The sequence below is a fragment of the Cherax quadricarinatus genome, chromosome 7 (genome assembly GCF_038502225.1).
Source record: "Cherax quadricarinatus isolate ZL_2023a chromosome 7, ASM3850222v1, whole genome shotgun sequence".
In the NCBI taxonomy this organism is placed as follows: domain Eukaryota; kingdom Metazoa; phylum Arthropoda; class Malacostraca; order Decapoda; family Parastacidae; genus Cherax; species Cherax quadricarinatus.
Genome location: NC_091298.1, coordinates 10,498,785 through 10,522,426, shown reverse-complemented (window position 1 = coordinate 10,522,426; position 23,642 = coordinate 10,498,785). Strand labels below are relative to the sequence as shown.

General features: G+C 37.6%; 1 long non-coding RNA gene across 1 annotated transcript in view; it reads right to left on the bottom strand.

The window, feature by feature from the left end:
- LOC138852339 (uncharacterized) overlaps positions 1 to 22,707 on the bottom strand; it is a 145,497-nt gene extending 122,790 nt beyond the window's left edge. The window contains exon 1 of the long non-coding RNA XR_011391669.1: positions 22,606 to 22,707. This is a non-coding gene — a long non-coding RNA (uncharacterized lncRNA). The remainder of the gene's footprint in view (positions 1 to 22,605) is intronic.
- Between the last annotated feature and the right edge of the window lie 935 nt (positions 22,708 to 23,642).

Here is a 23,642-nt window from a genome sequence, read left to right as displayed (position 1 = left end):
CTAGATATTTCAGAAAATTAAGTATTAGTTGTTTGGGTTTCTGATATACACAGCATATACCCCAAGGGTCTCTGAAATGTATTCTTCATATGGGATAATATGCGTACCTGAATATGTTGAAAATGTATGCCGTATATTCCTCAATGTCTCGAAAATATATACAAGTCTTGAAAGTTTGACGAGAGGGAGATATATATGCTAATTATTTCTGTAATAGCAGAAGAGTCTCGGACGTTCTCGAAATCTCCCTTTGTACTATAATCGTATTGTATGTAATTTATGTTTATAATTGGATTTATTTATTCATTTAGTGACAGATTCTTTAATTCTTTTCATCTTGAGTTTTCCTTGATCAAGTTTCGTCAGAATGTATTCATGCTGTAAAATATCCAAGAAATTCAATACTACTACAACTAATACTACTATTACTACTTCTACTATTATTACTATTACTACTACTACCACTATTACTACTACTACTACTACCACTATTACTACTACTACTACTACTAAGCTTACTACTACCACTAGTATTGCTACTACTCTTTATAATAATAATAATAATAATAATAATAATAATAATAATAAAATAATAATGATCAAAAATAATAATAATAAAATAATGATGATGATACCTGGAATATACTTGGAAAGGGTTTTGGAGGTCAACGCCCCCGCGACCCTGTCTGAAACCACGCCTCGTGGTTGATCAGGGTCTGATCAACCAGGCTATTACTGCTGGCCGCACGCAAACTGACGTAAGAACCACAGCCCGGCTGGTCAGGTACTAACTTTAGGTGTCTGTCCAGTGCCTTCTTGAAGACAGCCAGGGGTCTATTGGTAATTCCCGTTATGTATGCTCGGAAGCAGTTGAACAGTCTTGGACCCTTGACACTTATTGTGTTGACTCTTATCGTGCTAGTGGCGCCCCTACTTTTAATTGGGGGACTGTTGCATCGTCTGCCGAGTCTTTTGCTTTCATAAGGAGTGATTTTCGTGTGCATGTTTGGTACTAATCCCTCTAGGATTTTCCAAGTGTACATTATCATGTATCTCTCTCGCCTGCGTTCCAGAGAATAAAAATCAAGGGACTTCAACCGTTCCCAGTAATTTAGGTGCCTTATTGTATTTATGTGTGCCGTGAAAGTTATTTGTACACTCTCCAGGTCAGAAATTTCGCCTGCTTTGAAAGGGACAGTTAGTGTAGAGCACTAGAGCCTAGAGAGAACCTGCGATTTGAAAAGAATCCTCATGGGTTTGGCGTCCCTAGTTTTGAAGGTTCTCATTATCCATCCTATTATTTACCTAGCAGATGCGGTAGATATATTGTTGTGGTATTTGAATGCGAGATCCTCTGTCATTTTCACTCCCAGGTCCTTCACATTACTTTTTCGCTCTATTATATGGTTAGAATTTGTTGTATACCCTGATACAGTTTTAATTACCTAAAATTTTCCATATCCTAGCAATTGAAACGTTACTTCATTGATAATAATAATAATAATAATAATAATAATAATAATAATAATAATAATAATAATAATAGTAATAATAATAATAATAATAATAATAATAATAATAATAATAATAATAAAATAATTATGATGATGATAATAATAATTATAATAAAATTATAATTCTTTGAATAAATATAAAATGAATATCTATATTTTCATGAGCGTTTTCTTAATGTAGACATCTCAGTACTTACAAATGCACAAAGAGTTGCTTAATACATTCAAGCACTAACGAAGTTTGTATTTCATCCTATACATAATATTTATGCACAGGAATACATAATATTAGGAGCTGTATTCCGATAATTTGATATAAACAAGTATTCATAACCATGTATACAAATATATACACAGACAGACAAACTTACACACACACACACACACACACACACACACACACACACACACACACACACACACACACACACGCACATGCATACGCACATTCACGCACACAATCTCATGCATATATGACCCTAATCCAATGCCACGAAATATTAGGCCTCGGATTAACACTTTAATTAATATACTTTTGTGCTTTTGATAATAAATCACATTCAGCAGCATATATTTATCAATGTTCCCTCACCTGTAATCACATTAACTGAATAAATTGAATACCTTTCCAAAGTTTATTAAAAAGTTTATTAAAATTGTTACTCTGAGCGTCATCTTTGGAAATTGATAAAACAAAAAAAAGGCATCTGTGTCAATTGACAACATTAAGAATCTAATTTATTAATTAATCTCAAATAACATTCTTCAACGATACGTATAAATTTTAATTATGGAAGTTTGTGTCTCACTAAGTGGGGAAAATATGTTTATATTTATCAGTGACTCCTTTACTAGATTTGAAAATGAGTTGTCGAGAATGAGTTGAGAGTTCGTGTAGACATTTCTTTGGAAGAGATTTTCTGCATTCTGTCACTGTATGAAATATTCTACGAGAACGTCCCTGGTAAGTGCAGAAGCAGCAGCACCAGCCGTAAAGCAGCAGCAGCAGGAGCAGTAGAGGCAGCATCAGCAGCAGCAGCCGTAAAGCAGCACCAACAGAAGCAAATAGAGGCAGCATCAGCAGCAGCAGCAGCAGCAGCAACAACAGCAACTTCAGTAGAAATAGCAGGAGTAATAGCACTAACATCCGCAGCAGCAACAACAGCAACAGCAACAATATCAGCAGCAGCAGAAAGATTCACAGCAGAAGTAGAAACAGCAGTAGCAGCTGAGTATCAGCAGCTGTAATAAGAATAGCATCATTAATAACAACAGCAGCAGTAGCAACAGCAGCATCAGCAGCAGTTGCAACAGCAGCATAAGCAGCAGTAGCAACAGCAGCATCAGCAGCAGTAGCAACAGCAACATCAGCAGTAGTAGCAACAGCAGCATCAACAGCAGTAACAACAGCAGCATCAGCAGCAGTTGCAACAGCAGCATCAGCAGCAATAGCAACAGCAGCATCAGCAGCAGTAGCAACAGCAGCATCAGTAGCTGTAACAACAACACCGGTAAAAACACAGTAGCATCAGAAGCAGCAGCAGCAACGACAACAACAGCAGTCACACCAACACCACCAATATCAAGAACAACAGTAAAGGCAGTAACAATAGCAGCAGCACCAGCAGCATCAACAGTCACAGTAACACCATCAATATCAAGAGCAACAGTAACAACAGCAGCAGCAGCAGAGGCAGTAGCAGCAGTAGCAACAGCAGTAGCGGTAGCAACAACAGCATCGTTACTAGTACCATCATCCCCACCAGTAGCTGGAGCAGTTCAGTAGCAGAAACAAAGTAGCTTTATAAGCTGCAGAAACAGAAGGAACAGGCGCGATGGTAGCAACACACGCATAGGCAACTACAGCAGCAGTCCTACCTGCAGCAGTTGCAACAGCATCAACTCTTACAACAGCAAAGGCAGTAGTAATAGCAACTACTCCAGCAACAACAGCGACAGCTGCGTAGGATTAGCAAGAACAGCAGTAGCAGGAACAAAATCTTTTCCAGCAGCAGCAACTGGAGTAACAGCAGCAGCAGCAGAAGCAGCAGCAAGAGCAACGGAAGCAGTAGCAGCAGCAGAAACAGCACGAGTAAGAGCATCATCAGCGGCAGCAAGCGTAGCAGAGGCAGTAACAGGACCAGCAATTTTTCCAGCAGCAGCAGTAGGAGCAGCAGTAATAGCAGCCAAAGTAACAGAAGTAGCAGCAGAAATAGCATTTCTTCCAGCAGCAGCAGCAGCAGCAGCAGCAGCAGCAGCAGCAGCAGCAGCAGCAGCAGCAGCAGCAGCAGCAGCAGCAGCAGCAGCAGCAGGAGTAACAGCAGCAAGCGTAGCTACACAGCTACAAACATCACCAAGCCTGGAATACTCCCGTTGCTAATCCCACCATAGTCTGGTGTTTCAGTCATCTGATAAACCTCATTTTCACGAGTGACAATGGGACCTCGATGTTTTATCTCGCTGTAATGATTGAGAGCTTCGTTTCTGTTGCGGTTCGAACAAACGACACCAACTTGCTCCCAATATTTTCTTATTGATTTTAATTAGAAGAAATGTCAGGTGTTTTCACGGCTTTGTTCCCTTTCAGATTGGCAGCTCCGTGTGCAGGGATTCAGCGCAGGACTCAATATTGTTAGTGCCGGTAAAGATTTGGTAATTCTTCTTTGTGGTAATGCGGCTGACTATTGATTTTGCTCAGTTTTATCTCTCTCCTGATCAGAGTTGGTAATCGTACGTGTTTTCACTGGTTATAATGGTATTTCTACTTCTTTATATTCACATATTCATGCACTCTGTTGCCAGTGAATCTCACTCAAGTCGCTAGCACTCCGTATCTAACCTTCATTTCTAACGCACGTTGAATCTGATCTTCGTGTTTACCATATACATACACACACGCATTCAATCTGATTGTCATTACTAACACTATTAATATGATTGTTGTTTAAACATACATACTTTTTGATAGTCATTTCTAACGCGATGAATGAAGTCGCGTCTAACACAAGAGGAATCAGGTCTTTGTTTCTGACACCTTCGGGAAACTCTTACGATTCAGAGGTGGAGTGTCAATATTGGAGTTGGAGTGCACAAAGGCCTGACACAAGTGTGAATGTGTTTGTCAGTCCTGGTGGTGGTCGCCGTGACCTGTGTAAAAGTCCACTTCTCGCCTAAAATAAAATAAAAATTCGATGTACATTATCGACACAGAACTATTTTCATTTTTCGTCTGTGCCTCTCAAGAACTGAGAGGAAGTATTTTTGTTTTCAATATATTTGTTAAATATAATATGTTTTAATCACAAAGATTTCGAAATTATAGCTATAAGATGAACTAAAACTTCTGTCTACACAACGTAAGATTAAATGTATTGTATTACTGGTCATTATCTTTAAGGGAATTTAAATGCTGACAGATACAACCTTCGTCAGAGCATATGTTATGATATAGAACGTGGGACATATTTCCCTTTTTGTTGACATGTTTTTCTTTCCAAAGCCTGCAACTGCCCACAAATTATCGTTAAAAACAATATGTATTGGACAGCTGGAGTCATCAGGAAGAGAGGAAGTTCTTATTATCGTGACGAAGCAAAGAAGCATTTTTTCATATCTTATTGCACTGAAGACAAATGCATAAAATGCAAAATTTCTTTTATGGAGACAAGGTTTTGCTCACTATAGGCTTGTTCTGCAACTTGTTTCTTTGTCTTCAAACCATTTAGAATGTTGCAAAAAATGCACCAATTTCTAGAAACTTTATTAGTGGTCCAGAACAGACCTACGTTTCATCTGAAATTTCCTCTTCTCGGCGTTGGTTGGTTGTGAATTAATGCATATGTAACACCTGAGTATTTTTGCTGAGGGATAATAATGATACTCAGATCTTATACATGAGCTATAAATATCTATTTGTGAACGTCTCCAACCAAGTTTTAGTGACTTTCATTCTTCTTTTAGTAATTCTAGTGTTACTTAGAAGGTATTGCTGCTGCATTCGAGATAAAGTAGTAATTATTAGCACGTTAGCTAGGAAAGACAAAATATATTAAAGCTTACATAAAAGAAAGTAAACTTAATGTCATACTTCACGTAAAGTCATTACCTGAGATATAAGCAGACATCTTTTTGCGATGAGATCACCATATTCCAATTTCAAAATTGAATACACAGAAAAATAAATGTTCCACTCTCACCTTCCTCCCGTGCCACCACAATCGTTGTCACCACAATCATAACAATATTCCCCAAACCACCAAAAGACCCTAAAACAGAGCTACCACCATCATTGCAAGCATCATAACATTGATTAGAATATAAAATCTTTGGATTTGGTGGCTTAGTACGTGTGTGTACAGCATCAACAATATCACTCGCCTTCTTTAGCTTTTCTCTGAAAAAAATGCTAAATTTCGTGTTACTGTGAATGTTATATATGTCTTTAATCTTTCTCCAGTCTTCTTAGCAAAATTTAAGATGTATACATAACAAGCATATCCGCAAATATCTATTGTATCGTATGAGGCCTGGTCTCAGACCGGGCAGTGGGGGCGTTGACCCCCGAAACTCTCTCCAAGTATACTCCAGATAAGGTAGGATGACCCTAAGAAGAAAAACGATTGAATTATCATTCATTCCCATATTTTCCATAAGTGTCTAGACATCACAATTCTTACTGCAATTCGATCCGTTATATCCCCATCCATCCTTCAGAATGCATTCACTATACTTCCCACGATCAAAACCAATCTAGGGGGTAACCGGTTTTCATCAATCCCTCCAATAGCACATCAATTGCCTTTAGTCGCTCCCATCACACACTTAAACGTGCCTGCTGGATGCTCAAGCACCTAACACTCCGAACCTTTTTCATACCCTTCATCTAGCCAGTCCTGATACATTCCTTGATCATACATAACACTTTAATACACCCTCTCGATCAGCCTATCGTGTTCCACCCTGCGCAAATTCTCAGAAAATTTCAAGAACCCATCTTGTGCATCTTGAATTCTTTTTTCACGCTATCTTCTAAATTCTTCACAACAGTCTAAATTTTTCACAACTAACACTGATGTCATACATAGCATCACCAACACCTCCAGCCTTCTAACTGAAACATTCAAGAACCATGACTCACCCACACGAATGTGTTTATACTATGTTCATACGGCTATTCATTCCATTTCAGTGACAAACTTCTTTTTCAAAAACATGTCCGTACTAGAGCTGTCTTCTTTACTGATATATTTTGAGATTCACCATAATCTTTCATAGACCCATCTGCTGATATGTCAGCTCCTAAATAACTAAATACTTTCTCCTTATTCCATAACCTCAGTCTTACATCCAGGCTTTCATTACATAGACTTCTTACTCTCGCCATCTTACTCTCAACTGTGTTTACTCTCATGCTCCTTCTACACACTATCTGAAACTCCTCCAGTAACCTCTCCAGTTCCTCTTATAAATCTCCGAAGCGCATTGTGAGGTCGGTAATGTGTATTTTTGATGACTTTCGCATTAAATTAGATTCATTATCTTTTAATCCTGCACATCTTCCCAACACTGAAGCATTCGTATATTTTACAATTACATTCATAAACCACATTAAAAAATTATGGTGACTCAACGCATCCCTGTCTAATATCTACTCGTACTTGAGATTACTATCCTTCTCTGCTTCATATCCTAACCTGAGCCTTACTCTCCTTATCAAAACACTATACATCTTTCAGTAACCTCCACTCCAGTCCACACATTTCCAAAACCAGTCATATTGCTCTACTATCTACATTATCGTATATCTTTTCTTAATCCATAAATACAACACAGCTTCTTACCCTTTCCTAAGTGCCTTATTTATTTGTTTTCAGATAATGGAGCCATACACCCTCTAACCCTCCTATTTCCTTATTGTTTTTCTGTATTTGTACTTTCTCTCTTCATATCTTTTCATAGACAGTAGTCCTGCCATACTCTACCAGAAATACACAATAGAAGTTATTCCCCTATTCTGTTTACACTTTCTCTTATTCTCTCTCTCTCTCTCTCTCTCTCTCTCTCTCTCTCTCTCTCTCTCTCTCTCTCTCTCTCTCTCTCTCTCTCTCTCTCTCTTATACAATAGAGTTATTCATTCTGTCTGCCAATCCTTGGATAGCTTCTCCTTCTTACGTACGAAAAAAAATAAGCCAAACATTCAGACACTAAAGTAACACCTAAGCTTTCAACATCTCAGTCTTAATCCCATTCATCCTCTCCCTACTACTTTTTAATATCTCTACTGCCTCACCCTCCCATTTCATCCACGCTCATCTCTGACTCTTCCTACCTCCTAACAAATCCTATACTTCCCTGGCCCATGAATAAAATTCGCATATCACTTTCATCATCCATATTTAGCAATGTCTCAAAAAAAATTTTTCCCCATCTCTCCAGTACATCTCACCACTTTCATTACAAACTGACAAGTCCATTTGCTTCCGTAGTTTCCTCACTTCTTTATTTCAAAACCTTTTGGTCTTATTTCCAGCAAAATAAGCTGATGTTGACTTTCCCTCATCCTCTTCTTTTGTACCTCCTCGCAACTCTTCTTTAACACCTCTCTTTATCACCATAAACTTCGCTTTCCTTATATCATTTTTTTGCACTGTAAGATTTCTTCACATTGTAGCATTTTCTTATTTTCCCATTTATTTTGTCGTTCTCCTTATCATTCTTCTTCCCACTGTTTTTAACTACTATTGCTGCACACTCTGGAGCTGCATCCTTAATAAAAACAACCATAATTCTTGTACCTCCATTTCAACACTTTCATTCTGGCCAATCTTTCTTCAACCAGCTGCTTATAAATCTTACTAACTCTTTTACACTCCATGTACTTCACTTTCCTCTTACTCTATAGTTGTTTAGTAGTAGTAACGTTATTAGTAACATTAGAGTATTAACAACTTAACATCACGGTAACTATATGTTTTTTCCTTAAATCTGGAAGGCACAAGAGTGTTCATAGCTAACCAAGGTTGACACAAGACGGTTCACAATCAACCAAGCTTCATAACTAACCAAGGGAGCCAGTAGATCAGGAATGCATTTGAGGTATCAAAACAATCAACCAAGGCAGACACAAAATGCTTCACAAGCAACCAAAATAGACATAATAGGCTTTCACTATCAATCATGGTAGACATAAAATGTCTCACAATCAAATCGAACACAGAATGACACATAATTGCTCAGGAAAGACCCATAAGATTTTACAATCAACCAAAAAAGCTGCACGATTATTCACAATCAACAAATATTGATACCTATGCTTCACAGACACTCAAAGGAGGCACAAGATTGTTCACAATCATCTAATTATCCAAGGCAGAGACAAGATTATTTTCTAACAACCACGCTATACACGAGGTTGTTCACAATCAACCAAGGCAGACATAAGGTGCTGAATAACTAAGACAGACGCAATGTGGTTCATAATTAGTAAAGGCAGATACAAGATTCTTCTCAGTAAAGCAAAGCAGGCATAACATGGTTAACAAAATATAAGAAAAGAAAGCTGAAATCCCATATTTCCTAAAGCTAATTTTACCATGGCTTTTTACAAACTATCTTACGTAATTTTACCTTTGAAATTGCACTCTTCCACTGCACCAATGGTGAGGCTAAAACATCATTACAGGTTAGTGGATATCTATGATCATCATATGAGCTAGGTAGAGTTAAATATATTATTCCACTGGAAAAATTATCTGGATGGGAATAGAATGAGGTTAGTATTAATATAATCTTGAATATCAGACGTGACACTCAGGTGAAATACGGTAAAAAGAAAAATAGGCCTATTTACGAGTGAGATTTTAAGAACAGGAGATAACTGAATTGAATGAGAGGGAGAAGAGAATACAGTTTAGTTATATGCATGAGTGAAAAGTTAAAATGAGTAAGTGTGTGAATAGGAGAATATTTTTATTATTATAATGAAGAGTTAAACTCGAATGGGTCACTCTCAACAAGTAATGGTGGAAGTAGGATCTTCCGGAAGCTTACTGTGAGACAGAAACCTAACTCTTGCAGTTGTAAGAGAGAGTATGAATGAGCATTGGGTTAAAAAATATGTGAATGTTAACCTAAATAAGTGGAAAATTAAGAATCAAGAGTATGTAAATAATGGAGTACGTGTAAATACAAAGTGCTGAGAGATAAGAGTTAAAAACGAAGGGAAACACCTGAAAACTTTAGGTAGAAAATAGTCCAAGAGAGAAATTAATAACTATAGGTAGAAGACTAGTGTGTAAACGTTGAGGAGGAATACACGTCGATAGAGGAGAATGATAAAAAAAATAATGAAAATGACAGATAAGAACAATTTTAAGAGTGAAAATATTAATTAAGATTCAGGTCAAGGAAGTAAATGAGCAGCCGCAAGAGCAGTAGCTGACGAAAGGAGGAAGTAGGAAAAAAGAGAAAGAAAAAAAAAAGTAAAATAATGAATTACAAGGTGGTTATCTTGAAACTAGATAAAAAAAAAATTGAAAAAAAAGAGGATACCTTTATCAGATAATAAATAAGAGTTATCAGACACTGGCATCAGAATTGACACCACAGCTGTGGCTATGCTGACACTAGCCTCTGCCAGTCATATTATCCTGTTCATGTTCTATTCATGTTCATCTTGTCTTCCTAGACCCTAAAGATGCAAGATTTCCGACCCAGTGTGTTCCTAACCAAAAGCAGAGTAATAATGAGATATTCATAACTACTGGCATATTTTTGGCTCCACAAGCTGGTGTCTGGTCTTCGGCTGCTCCAGTGTGGCGAGTGTCGGGTAGAGACAAAATGTATCCTCGATCCACGGACTTTAGTGTATTTGGGGACATATTGTCTTTAAATTGCGTACCTCTATGTTCCTGTGTACTATAGCTTTCTCGTACACACACAGAATTCTGCTAACACGCATGTCTAACCTCAGATAACGAACTACCAAGAGGGAAACGCATGGAAAGTTGACTCCACTCCATGGCGCAACTTGCTGGAACTGAATATCCAATGTCCGTTACTTTTTACTTATCAGTAATTTCGAAGTTTCCATTTTAATGTATACATAAATAATCATGCTCTATAATTAGGTAAATTTTTTTCATTGCAGTGGGACACAATGACTCACTAGGAGAGATGAGTCAGAATGTTGCACGAGAAATATGTTTACTCAACTGCCAATGTTTTAAGGTAATATTCCTTCATCACAGTAAAAGAGAGGTAAAAGAAGACTTGTGGATCTCTATCGAGATACTTCTTAATAACTGGATGGATGAGATTTGGATAAGAAAACTAACAAAACTTTCTCCTCTCTCTCTGCTCCCTCTGGTGTACACTGCCAGAAAGACAAAGATGGCGTCGCACCATACTGTACTGAGAAAGGTGTCTGACAATTATACAGTAAAGAAGGACTTTTGAGCAAAATCTCAATTCTAATGTTGTTACCTACTGTATTTTGTTGCACTGTTGCTTCGTTTGTCGCTCCTACCACTGCAACTACTATCTCTACAATGAGTTAGTTGGTGTTTAGCTCATGATAGTCTGAATACGATGATAGGTATTGCCAACAATTACTGTGGAAAGACACTTAGTGTAGAGCAAAGTTATAATAGACAACGTTTCGCTCTGTATAGAGCTTTATCAAGTCATGACGTGTAAAACACAACACAGAGCGATAGATTTGATTTGCACCAATTGTGTTTGTTTACTTAGGATAGTCTCTATGAAGAGGAATATAATTTACTCCTTGGTATTATATTAATACAGAGTATCATTGAGCAGACAGACATTCCCTATAAAGACAGCTGAGGTGGACTTTATGTATATTTTGTGTGTTATTATTATTATTATTATTGTATTCATGGAGTGAACCATAAACCCGTAGGGGTTATACAGCGCCTGGGGGAATAGAAGGTCTTCAAGTTTTATATCGTTTTATTTCTTATTAATTAAAATTAAAATTTTCCTCTATTTTTTCGGCTGTTTCTTAAAGATCTTCATGCCATTTGCGCTTACAGTGTCAGAAAGAAATTTATTCCGGTGATCTATGACTCACTATGCAAAGATCTCTCCCCTAGTCTGTATTACTCTTCATTTCCCTAAGTTTCAGAGTTTCTCTCGTTGCAGATAATCAGATGTTCTTGTTTGAGTGTATATTATAAGGTTTCTTGATACCTCTAAATTCTTTTCTTTTGATTTTGTAGTCTTTCCTTGAAGAGATTATTTTTTCTTATTTAAGGTATCAGAAAAAAGCATTAGCATGCGCTCTATTTTATATTCATCTTATATGCTTCTGCAATCTACTGCATGTGCTCGACATTTCAAGTTTCCGGCTACTTGCCATTTACTATGTATATTTATCTGTTTAGTATTATTATACTCAAGGTGTATCAGTTTAAGTCTTCCTACACCTACAATAAAACTTATTTTTCACTTTTCTGACTATTATGTCAGCTTGTCTAGCTCCCTCTGAATACTTAAAATAGTCTGCCTCAGATACAGTGTTATTTTCCAAATTTTGTCACAAGTGAAAACTGCGGATTTTCCCGTTATTTCAATTTCTAGATCGTTTGTATAGAGTATCGAAAGGTTGAAGCCGTGGACCAATCCTTGAGGTGCACCATTTGTTGAAGCTTAGTCACTAAGATGCTTGATGCTTCCTTCAACACCGATCGCTGTTCCAGCTGAATTGCCAGTTTCTGATAGATCCTTGTAATTCGTCTTCTGTACTATACTAATTTCTCTCCTTTTATCCATTCATTCAGGTTTCAGCGGCGACTTTGAACTTTTGTTTCGTAAAAATTAAATCGTTTCTTATAAAGGTTTCCAGCAAGTGAACCTCCCACCCCATCCTCACAATTTTCATTCTTGGGTCTAGCCAGGAGTTGAGTCTCGACCCCTGCAACCACAAATAGGTGAGTACACGTGGTGCCTAGCTAGCTGACACTACAGAATATCTGTAGAAGGCATTAGGTGAATCTAAGGGCATGAATATTATCTAGGCCTTCCTTTAAACCCTTAAAATGAAAATTAGTGCTCTCTAGACCATTGCCAAGATTGACAAGAATCGATCCCACAGACATTAATTTCCAGTGTTTCCCTAAGATTTTACACCAGCGACAATATCCTTGGGTTAAAAAAAAAAATCAAACTTTAAGGAAACGGAGAGCAGACATTAACATAGTGATGTCTTCTACCCAGAAAAATAAAAGCCATAATTCCACATCTGGACCAGTTACAACTAACTCACCTTTGTAAATGAAAACTGTATGACGTTTAATAAAAGAGACACTTATGTAACATGAGGTAACTTTCCTATGGAAACGTTTTGCCTACCATGAGCTTTATCAATCTATTACATGAATATCACCAGACATTGTCTCAACTGAACTGTCGAGAGGCTTTTCTGACTCTACAGGAAGAGGAGCTGAAAAACTTATGTCCATCTTTGGTGATGAAAGGTCAACCTGAGAAGGAAGAATGGCACCTTTTATAACAGTTGGGAAATGTATAGAAACATGAAGGTCACTTGTAGCTCAGGCAGTCACTTCAATGCTTTTATGTCTCAACCTTGGATGAATCAAGCCAATGGTTTTTTATAATAAAGCTGTATAAGTTGTAAATATTATGGAAACCAATGGTTTCCTTAATAAAGTTGTATGTAAGTGTCTGTTTTATACATCAGTCTCGAATGATAAGAAAAAGGAAAGAAAGCCAGGTCATGTCCTTGAGAGAAGAGGAGACATTCAGTTCAGGTAACCAATGTTCTGAAGATTAGAACATTTGAAGGTATACGGGAAGAGGTAAGCATCTAGAGAAGCAAAGCCGGGGATAAGAATCATGTTAGTGATGTTGCCTATTAGGCCTGAATCAACATAAAAGCTTCATGAAGGTTTGAAGAGGGATAAGTATTTTGGGAAAATTCCCAGGTAAAGGGATTGTTGTGACCTCTAACGTGACAAAACAGAACTTTGTTATTGACAATAAAGAAGGTACCTGTTTTATTTTCTACAAATCTGTTGTCTCTAACGTGACAAAACAGAACTTTCTAAGTGACAGCAAGGGGGGAAATGCGTATTTATGTTCTTTAAATCCATTAGAAAGATAATGGCCAATTTATCAACATTTTGGGGAAGGCAAGAGGAGCGGGAAATACAATAAACATATGAAGAATCGATGGCAAGAGAAGTATGAACCAGATTGCTACATAGTCTATTAGTTTGATGAAATTCAAATTTACTATCCATTGGGTGAAGGTGTTTTTAAGATTCTGCAATTTACCAAAAAAAAATGGAAGGCAAAATACAGATCTATTCACTAAGGAATTAGGTTCAGGAGATCAATTTTTTTAAGCAAGAGAGTAGGCTGGTTTCTTTAAAATTAAATGGATAACAATGAAGAAAGAATAGACTGTAGAAAACTAAAATTTCAATTACAGAAAACTGAGGCTCACATATGAAAAGAGCACAAAGAAAGAAAAAATGAGCACTCTCCTTAACTGACTGTGCATGGTAGGAAAAATAAAAGTTTCCAAACACTGTGTACATAAGGTGGAAAGTACAGGGAATAAGAGCGAGTCAACCGAAGCACAAAATATTTGATCCTATCAGTTACCGTAGAAAGAAAAGAAGTTAGAGCAAATAAAAGTCTGAGATCAGTAAAAGTAGAGAAGTAAAGGCGCCCCTCAAAAACCTTCTCTCTAATAAACGAGCTGTCAATAACCTTTCTAAGAAAAGTTAGAACACTCCCAGAAGGAATGTTACTAAAGTTAAACTTAACATAAAGACTTAGCATTATGAAGGTAGGCTGTGGCCATACTCTGAAGACTGTCGAAGAAGTGCAGGTAAACAGAGCCAATAGAAGGACTTTAGCAAGCATTGTAGGTAAACAGAGCCAGCAGGAGTAAGGCTTTAGCAATCAGTGTAGGCAAACTGAGCCAACAGAAGAAGCGTGGAAATAAATGGTATAAACTACCAGATCTGTTTGCGACTTGATAAAGCTTACTGCGTGGGCGAAACGTTGTCAATAAAGTATCACATTATACTGTATATGTGTTTATATTTCCAGAAGAAGGGAGACTTAAGCAAGCAAAAGAAAAGCGAGTTTATGAGTCTTAAAAAGAACTTATATTAGGCAAAGTAGGATAGATAACACGGAAACATTTGAGCAGAACAAAGTCTGAGTATTTCAAGTTGGAGATTTCGTACTTTGTGGTTAAAAATTATTTATACACACTCAAGAAGGTTAGAGAAAGAAGAGAGTTAGCTTCAGAGCTTAAGAGCAAAAAAACTTCGGGGTAATCCTCGCGATCAAAGAGAATAACTAAATTGTCTTGATGAGATGGAAAGACAGTGTCTGTAGCAGATTCACGAGAGATCATTGTAAATTTTTACATACGAGAAAGGTGGTGATTCTTAGTAAAACAAAATCTATCCAGGTTAGAAATAAGTGCTCCACGAACAAGAGACAGATCTGGCATACTATGCAAATTTGACTAATAAAAAAAAAAGACCAAAGGAGTTGATCAGGTCATTGCCAATAAGATAATCGAGCAAAATAGCAATGGAAAAGTTAGAGACGAGAAGTTTTAATTTACGTTAGAAATGAGGGATAGAAGAAGAATTGGTACCACAAATTGTTTGATACTGTGGACCAAGGATAGCTCGGGATAAGACTGTAGAGATTGGTCTATATGATAAGAGAATGAAAAGCGAGCAGTGTCTAGGTCAGTGACTGAATGGTTGCAAAACAAAAAGAAATGGGCAAAGAAGCAGAGAGAATGCGTTGAAGACTGGGAGAAAGATGTTCTTTACCGGTGATTTAGTGGAAACAACGAGCTGATTGAGCAGTGATTGGGCATGTTCAGGATACATTTTGTTTGGTAAATGCCTTCTACATTGTTACCATGTCATTTCCTCACTAAGTTCTCAATGTTTCATCTCAAAACCCCCACACTAAGTCAATATAACATCCATTATAAGAGCATCAGAATAAAATTTAAAAACAACTTTTGGATAACTCCCAATAAGTGCAAGCTACACATCCAGTCAGGATTGTTTTACCAGCCTTACTACCTTCTTCAATAGCATCTAATTAACCAGTGAAGCAAATCATCCCAAACCCACGTAATTCACTGTGGATGAAAACCCAGCTTCAGTAGAAATTCCTATAGCTGCAGCCCCAACTGGAAGACAAACAATGCAAATGCGACAGTCCCATCGTAGAAAAGATTTGTGATGGTATGAAAAGGGGATTTTTCTATTTCTAAGCCATTTATTATTCTGGAGATTATCTTTTAGGTTCCAGTCTCTGCAACAGGCACACGTTTACATCTATAGACCTTCCGCACTGCAGTGACTGTATGTCTGACTATGAGTAAGCTTATCTGTAGAAGGAAGATGGTAATTAACAAAAATTATTTGTATAGCTTGAACTGTTGAGATAATTAGAGATGGAGTGAAGGACACACCGAAGTCATTTTTATCATAAAATTTTTTGCCATAGCCTAATATACAACCTTGTTACAGTCTTGGCAATATTGCTAACTGCAACGATGGAATCACTTTATATTCCTGAATGAAGAGAAATCAGTTAATGTGAGACTATATATATATACGTATATATATGTATATATATATATATATATATATATATATATATATATATATATATATATATATATATATATATATATATATACATATATATATATATATATATATATATATATATATATATATACATATATATATATATATATATATATATATATATATATATATATATATATATATACATATGTATATATATATATATATATATATATATATATATATATATATATATATATATATATATATATATATATATATATATATATATATATATGCAGAACAACCACTGTGAAAGAGTATTGAAATTCCAAGCGCTTTCGTGACTACTCACATTGTCAAGGAACTATGATAGTTCCTTGACAATGTGAGTCACGAAAGCCCTTGGAATTTCACTACTCTTTCACAGTGGTTGTTTTGCATATTTTAAAATTACCTGTTTACTGTGATCTTATTGCATATATATATATATATATATATATATATATATATATATATATATATATATATATATATATATATATATGTGTGTGTGTGTGTGTGTGTGTGTGTGTGTGTGTGTGTGTGGGAGACGGGCGACTTGCTGAAATATATATATATATATATATGTATGTATATATATATATATTGCCTGGGACTACACCTGTGCCGCCACCTTGGCAGACACCTACTTGCCATACTCCGTTGTGGAAGGGGGGTGGAGCTGCCAGCCACAAGGAGACCCAGAAGATCCGCAAATATGAAGACCTTCCCCCCTTGTCATAACTTCATCCCAATAGAGTCGGAGACCCTTGGAGCACGGGGCAAGTGTGCTCTAAAGTTCCTCAAAGAGCTGGATGAAAAGCTCATCATAGAAACCAAGGACCACAGGGCGACCAGCTTCCTCTTTAAGAGACTCAGTGTTGCGATCCAGAGAGGAAATCCTTGTAGCATTCTGGGCACGCGGCCCACCGCCGGGGAGCTGGACGAAGTATTCGAGATGTAGCTCTGAGTTACCTATGTTGTTTTACTTTCTAGTGTATTTTTGTGAATGTTTTGTCAATGTATTTTGTCTTTAAATAAAATATACATTAAATATAGGGGGTGGTAGGAGAAAATTCTCAAACAGCTTCAGGGAGAACCTTGAGTTTTCCCTGAAGCAAGTTTAGTCTTTTCTCTGAGGATGAGGGTCCCTAGGACAGTTCTAGAGATGGTACCTCCCTATATATCTATATATATATCTATATATATATATATGTATATATATATATATATATATATATATATATATATATACATATACTCACTCTCTCTCTCTCTCTCTCACACACACACATACACACACACAGTATCTCCGTTAAAGCAATAAATTTTCCCCTATTCATGGAAAAGTGCTCCCTCCCTCCTGCCATGACTGTCTTTCCTGGTAAAAATCTGGCTATCTTCCCCTTGCTTCCGCCTGCTCCCCCTCCCGCCTGCACTGCACACCCTTCCTGCGAGCATAGTGACGACTTCAGTCCTAGAGGATAGTCTGTGCCTGACACACGCTTCGTCTTGGTTCTGCCCTAACCTCCACCAGGAGCCAGAGACAACTACACGTTCCTCCTCCTTCATCCACCTTCAAAGGATCTCATTTTCTTCAAGTAGAAGGCTTCAGTATGTGATTACTTCTCATTGACTCCATCCGAGTCCTCTACGAGCAACTGTGGAAGTTAGGGGTGTTCAACTCCTTCAATCATGTCTCTTTCAGTAGTCTGTAACAAATTTGAAGAAGTACATTCAGTACTGTGGTCTCTACTTCCGCGCCATCATTTACCCTCAGCAACATTTCCAGAAGGCAGAGGTCGTAGCAATGACTCTGCGTCCATGCTGCATCGATCTATATGAACTCTTTAGAAGCTGGTGGCTCCTCCTCCACTTTTCCAAAATAGGTTCCCACTGATGCACTTCACCAGAAATGGGATTTCTGTTCCCCTCCATTGTATTTCTTGCCAGGGTTCTTCCTCCAGTACTTGGCCCTCCAGGAAATAACTCCTCAAGAAGTAGGAGATCCTCTTGGCCATGAAGTATGTTGCATGACCTGCAATATAATGTGTTCTAGCGCTTGTGTACGATATCAATGAAAGAAATAAGTTTCAGTCTTTGCGTACGAGCGCAGAGGCTGCAATGTTCCGCCGCTTCTTCGCGGTCACAATAGCTACGAACTCGACCACACCTTACTCCTTCTCGGCCACGCCGTCTGCGAACTCACCAGAGTCCCGGGTGCAGCATTTTGAGCCTGACATTATTCATCAGTTTTGTTGGCAGGATAATGATTTCAAAGTGACTAAACTATCTGTGCTTGTCTCACCGATATCGGCATCTCTAAATAAACATCATGGCACTGTATATTTGTTTTTGTGTTTATAGAAGCTATAAGTGTTGGTTATTCTAAAATTAAAATTTCCCAAAGTTGCACAGTGAGTAGAGATGTTGGAAACTAACAAACCATTTGTTGTTGAGTAAAATATTGAAATTAACAAAGGCATAAACCTTATATGTTTTAATTAACCTAATCTGGAAAAAAATAATCTATGAAGTGTAGCCTTTCGACGCAATTTCTCAGAAAGCTTCAAAGATGGATTCGAATTCCAATGCTATAAAGAGCTATGAAAATGTGTTTTTGAAGTCACAGAGGCATTGAGCAAGAGCAGCCTAGTATTTCCTGAAGACTAGTACATCTAGCAGCTTAATGCTTGAACATTCTATTAGCTGGTAAAATATATCAAATAATCTTACCAGCAGTACGGAATAAAGACCCTTATGCAAACTTTGGAGTTTGTAAACTGAAGATTTTTTTTTTTGCACACCAAATGATCTGTAAATTCAACATTTCTGTAAAAGATTATTGATATTAAACATACAGGAAATATGCAAACTTTCTTGTTGGTTTAATTACCTGATAATTTTCTCGACAAACGCTGTTGCAGAAAAACAGTGTTAGCTGGTGGTTGAGCCTATTTAATAATCAACGGATATTTATGTTACATAGGTAATAATACCTATTTTTAAGTTTAGTAACAATAATAGTGAGACAGTAACATTACGATACCACTAAACGTGGGGATGATGGTGGGAATAACATTCATTAAATAATCTGTTCAATTGGAGAAACGTCAGACCAGTAGGGAATCATCCATCGAATGGGAAAAGGGACAGTATTTAGGTTTTATCCAAGGAAAACCAGGGTACCTCAATTCTTTGGATCAAAAGTCATTCACCATCATCAAGGGAGGCTAACATTCAACAACAGCTGAAAGAGGCAAGGGGATTTTAACTTGGAAATGTTAAACACTTAAGTGTCATGCAGCTCCTGAGGAACGGAAGGTGAACAGGTTTAATGCAATGAAAGGAAAGATAGTGCCAGTTTCTCAGCTCAAGAGGACTTGAAGGGGAAAGACCACACTGCTAGCCAGACAGTGTGGTCTTGAAGACCAGGTCTTGTGTGGCCTTAAAGACCAGGTCTTGTGTGGTCTTAAAGACCAGGTCTTGTGTGGTCTTGAAGACCAGATCTTGTGTGGTCTTGATGTTCATATCTTGTGTGGTGTTGAAAACCATATTCTGTTTAGTCTATGATTACTAGGTCTTTTGTGGTCTTGAAGGTCAAGTCTTGTGTGGGTTTCATGACCGGGTTTTGTGCGATCTTGATGACCAGGTCTTGTGGTAACTTCAAGACCGGGTCTAGTGTGGTCCATCCTGATGACCACGTCTTGAGTGGCACTGAAAATTAGGAGTTGTGTAGTCATGACGACCAGGTCGAGTGTGGTCATGACGACCAGGTCGAGTGTGGTCATGACGACCAGGTCGAGTGTGGTCATGACGACTTGATCGAGTGTGGTCATGACGAGCAAGTCAAGTGTGGCTCTTACACCAGGTCAAGTGTGGTTCTTACACCAGGTCAAGTGTGGCTCTTACACCAGGTCAAGTGTGGTTCTTACACCAGGTCAAGTGTGGCTCTTACACCAGGTCAAGTGTGGTTCTTACATCTGGCCGAGTGTGGTTCCTACACCAGGTCAAGTGTGGTTCTTACATCTGGCCGAGTGTGGTTCCTACACCTGGCCGAGTGTGGTTCTTACAACTGGCCAAATGTGGTTCTTACACCTGGTCAAGTGTGGTTCTTACATCTGGCCGAGTGTGGTTCTTACACCTGGCCGAGTGTGGTTCTTACACCTGGCCGAGTGTGGTTCTTACACCTGGCCGAGTGTGGTTCTTACACCAGGCCAAGTGTGGTTCTTACACCAGGTCAAGTGTGGTTTTTACACCAGGTCAAGTGTGGTTCTTACACCAGGTCAAGTGTGGTTCTTACACCAGGTCAAGTGTGGTTCTTACACCTGGCCGAGTGTGGTTCTTACACCAGGTTAAGTGTGGCTCTTACACAAGGCCAAGTGTGGTTCTTACACCAGGTCAAGTGTGGTTTTTACACCAGGTCAAGTGTGGTTCTTACACCAGGTCAAGTGTGGTTCTCACACCAGGTCAAGTGTGGTTCTTACACCAGGTCAAGTGTGGTTCTTACACCAGGTCAAGTGTGGTTCTTACACCAGGTCAAGTGTGGTTCTTACACCTGGCCAAGTGTGTTATTAGCAACCAAAACTAGGGTGAGTCTCAACGACTCATTAATCCTTCAGTTTCGAGTTCCTTATCCTGCTCCTACTCCACCATCTGCTTATCCTGCTTCTACTCCACCATCTGCTTTTCCTGCACGTATTCCACCATCTGCTTCTGCTGCTCCTCCTTCTCCTCCTATTCCTACTTCTCATTCTTATCCTGCTCCTTCTAACCCTCCTTCTCATGCTTCTACTCCATCTTCCTCTCATTCTGCTCCTGTTCTCTTCCTTCCTTTACTTCTCCTGCTAATAATGTTTCTTCCGTGCCTTTTGCCTCGTTCGATACTTACTGTTCTGAGGAAGAAGAACAAAGTCACTATGCCGTTGTTGGAACAAATCACAAATAACCTGCTCTTGAAAACTATAACCTAGGACGAAGTATCGGTCAGTCGTGGATCATTATCAGATCACAAGTGTGACTTAACACTGATCCAGGACTTGAGTTTCCTCTCGTAAGTACGAGTTATTATGTAAATAGGGAAGAGCTAGACCCTCGGTTATAAAACTCCGTGAAAAAGGGAGGTCATCAGGCTTGATCCCAGAAATTGGAGAATATCTCATATTTCATTGATTAAGAGGATCAAGAAACGCAATGAAGGGTCTGAATCTCTCATGTTTTCAAACATTTTAAATTGGTCAACTTCTACAAGAAATATTCATCTACTTTTTTTTTTTTGCAAATTGTTACTCAGCTTCAGACATATTATTATGATGTTTCCAGGGTGTCCTGAGTCTCAAAGCAATAATATTATTACAACTTGTACTTCTTCTGCAAGTATTGTTATACTATGTCTAAATTTTCCTCCGTCATCAAGTACTCATTTCATACTATCTTGAAAGTAACTTAAGTCAACACGTAATGCTATCAGACCTCCAAATAAATACTTCGTTTTCAAGTACACATGATATCCTGCCTTCAAAACTGATAGGCTAACATTGTATGCTGATGAATGCAATGTTAGCCTATATCAGATATGTAGATGAATGGCTCAGAGAACCGACATGTTGGTAAATTAGACACATGTGCAACTCTTGGGTATCTTTATTGAGGAAGCGTTTCGTCACTGTGTGGCGAAACGTTTCCTCAATAAAGATACCCAAGAGTTGCACATGTGTCTAATTTATCAATATATCAGATATGTCCTCCATCTTCTAGTAAGCGTGTTATCATACCCTGAAGATGATGTGCATTTGCAATTATTCACTTTATCAAACCTTTAACTTGCAACTTACAAATAATCGTAATATCAAGTCATCTACCTGACTTACATTTTTGTTATTATCTTCATCCAAGTTCCCTCACATCCACAAATGACCATCATCCTTCCCTTCAAATTCCCCATTTCTTACAAGACATCATTATTCTACATCCAATGCCTCATACATTATCAATAAATCATTTATATTTTTCTGTTATCTTGTATCTAAAAGTCTTAATCTAAACCTATCTACGTATTTACTTACATTTTAAACAGATAAATTATCAAGCCTTCATCCTAACTCACTGTACTTCCTGTCTAGAGATATGAAAGTAATCCTATCTTCATAGTTACTGGTATTTCCGGGTAAAAGTCTCATGTGGATCATTTTACAGCCCTCTCGTACCTCTAGGGAAGTATCAGAACAGATTCTGGCAGTCAGCAGGAAGATATTATGATTCTATAGAAGTAATAAACGCAAATGATGACTATATTCATGATATCTGAGAAAATTATTTATTTGATGTGAGGTGCTAAAAAAGTGTTGGTCGTTCAGGGCAAGGAAAGATGAAGACTCGAGCCTCTGTCCGCTAATTGTGAGACAAACTCGTTACCTACATACCTGTTAAGATGCAACGCTAAGACGACTGTCCACATCAGAGGCGGCCATCATACTGGCCAAGAATCACCAAGAAATGAATTAAGGCGTCATCACATGCTGCCTGTGACGTGTAAATGAATGAGTAATGCCTTTATAACACTTCAGGACTTGCTGTGAAAGCTGTCTTAGATATTAATAGATAACATCAGAATTTATCTTATGATTAAATATACTAAGAAAGAAAACTCTTGAGCTGTAGCTAAAAATTTCAGATAATTAATTTAGAAAAATCATTGGTTCAAAGCCTTAGAAATGTCTTTTAATTATCCAGGACATTTTAATGTTAAGGAGTTGAGAAATGCAAAAAAAAAAAAACAATAAAAAAAAATACTCTGGTTCTATGGACTACTGGACTTTTGGGTACGATGTCGTATATGTAACTATCCAGATGTTTCCAAATTGCTCTCCTATTTAAGTATCTACAATTATCTTTTTCTTGCTGAATAACTGAGTTTTATCTACAACTCTTACAACATTAAATGTCTGATAATAAGTAGTGCAAGCAAGGAGTTATTCAAGTAGTTAAACAGCTAGTTATAGAGTAGTTAAACAAGTAGTTCATCTAGTAGATGGATGAGTAGTTTCAACATGTGCAACAATAAGACATTTATTGCACTTCTTGCTTAAGGAATCTTTATAAAGCCAAGACGAACATAAAGAGGTTTATAAAGGAAGATGGTGAGGTGTTCGACAAGTAACGCCAGTGATAGTGGTAGTGATAGTACTAGCAGTAGTAGTGTTATAGCAGTAATGGTTGACCTAGTAGTAGTAGTAATCTTGGAGGCTGTGAGCACAGAGAAGTGTGTCCAAGTATCGTATGTTTGAAATATACATTTGCTGTGACCCACAAGTTTAATTAACAACTGGTAAGAATACTGATAATATGTTAGGTAAATGGACATATGGGCGGTAATAAAACATTTTTTTAAACAATGTTTCACTCGATAGAAAGAGAGAGAAAAGTAATTAGCTTCTACAAGAAGTGTTGTTGTTATTAA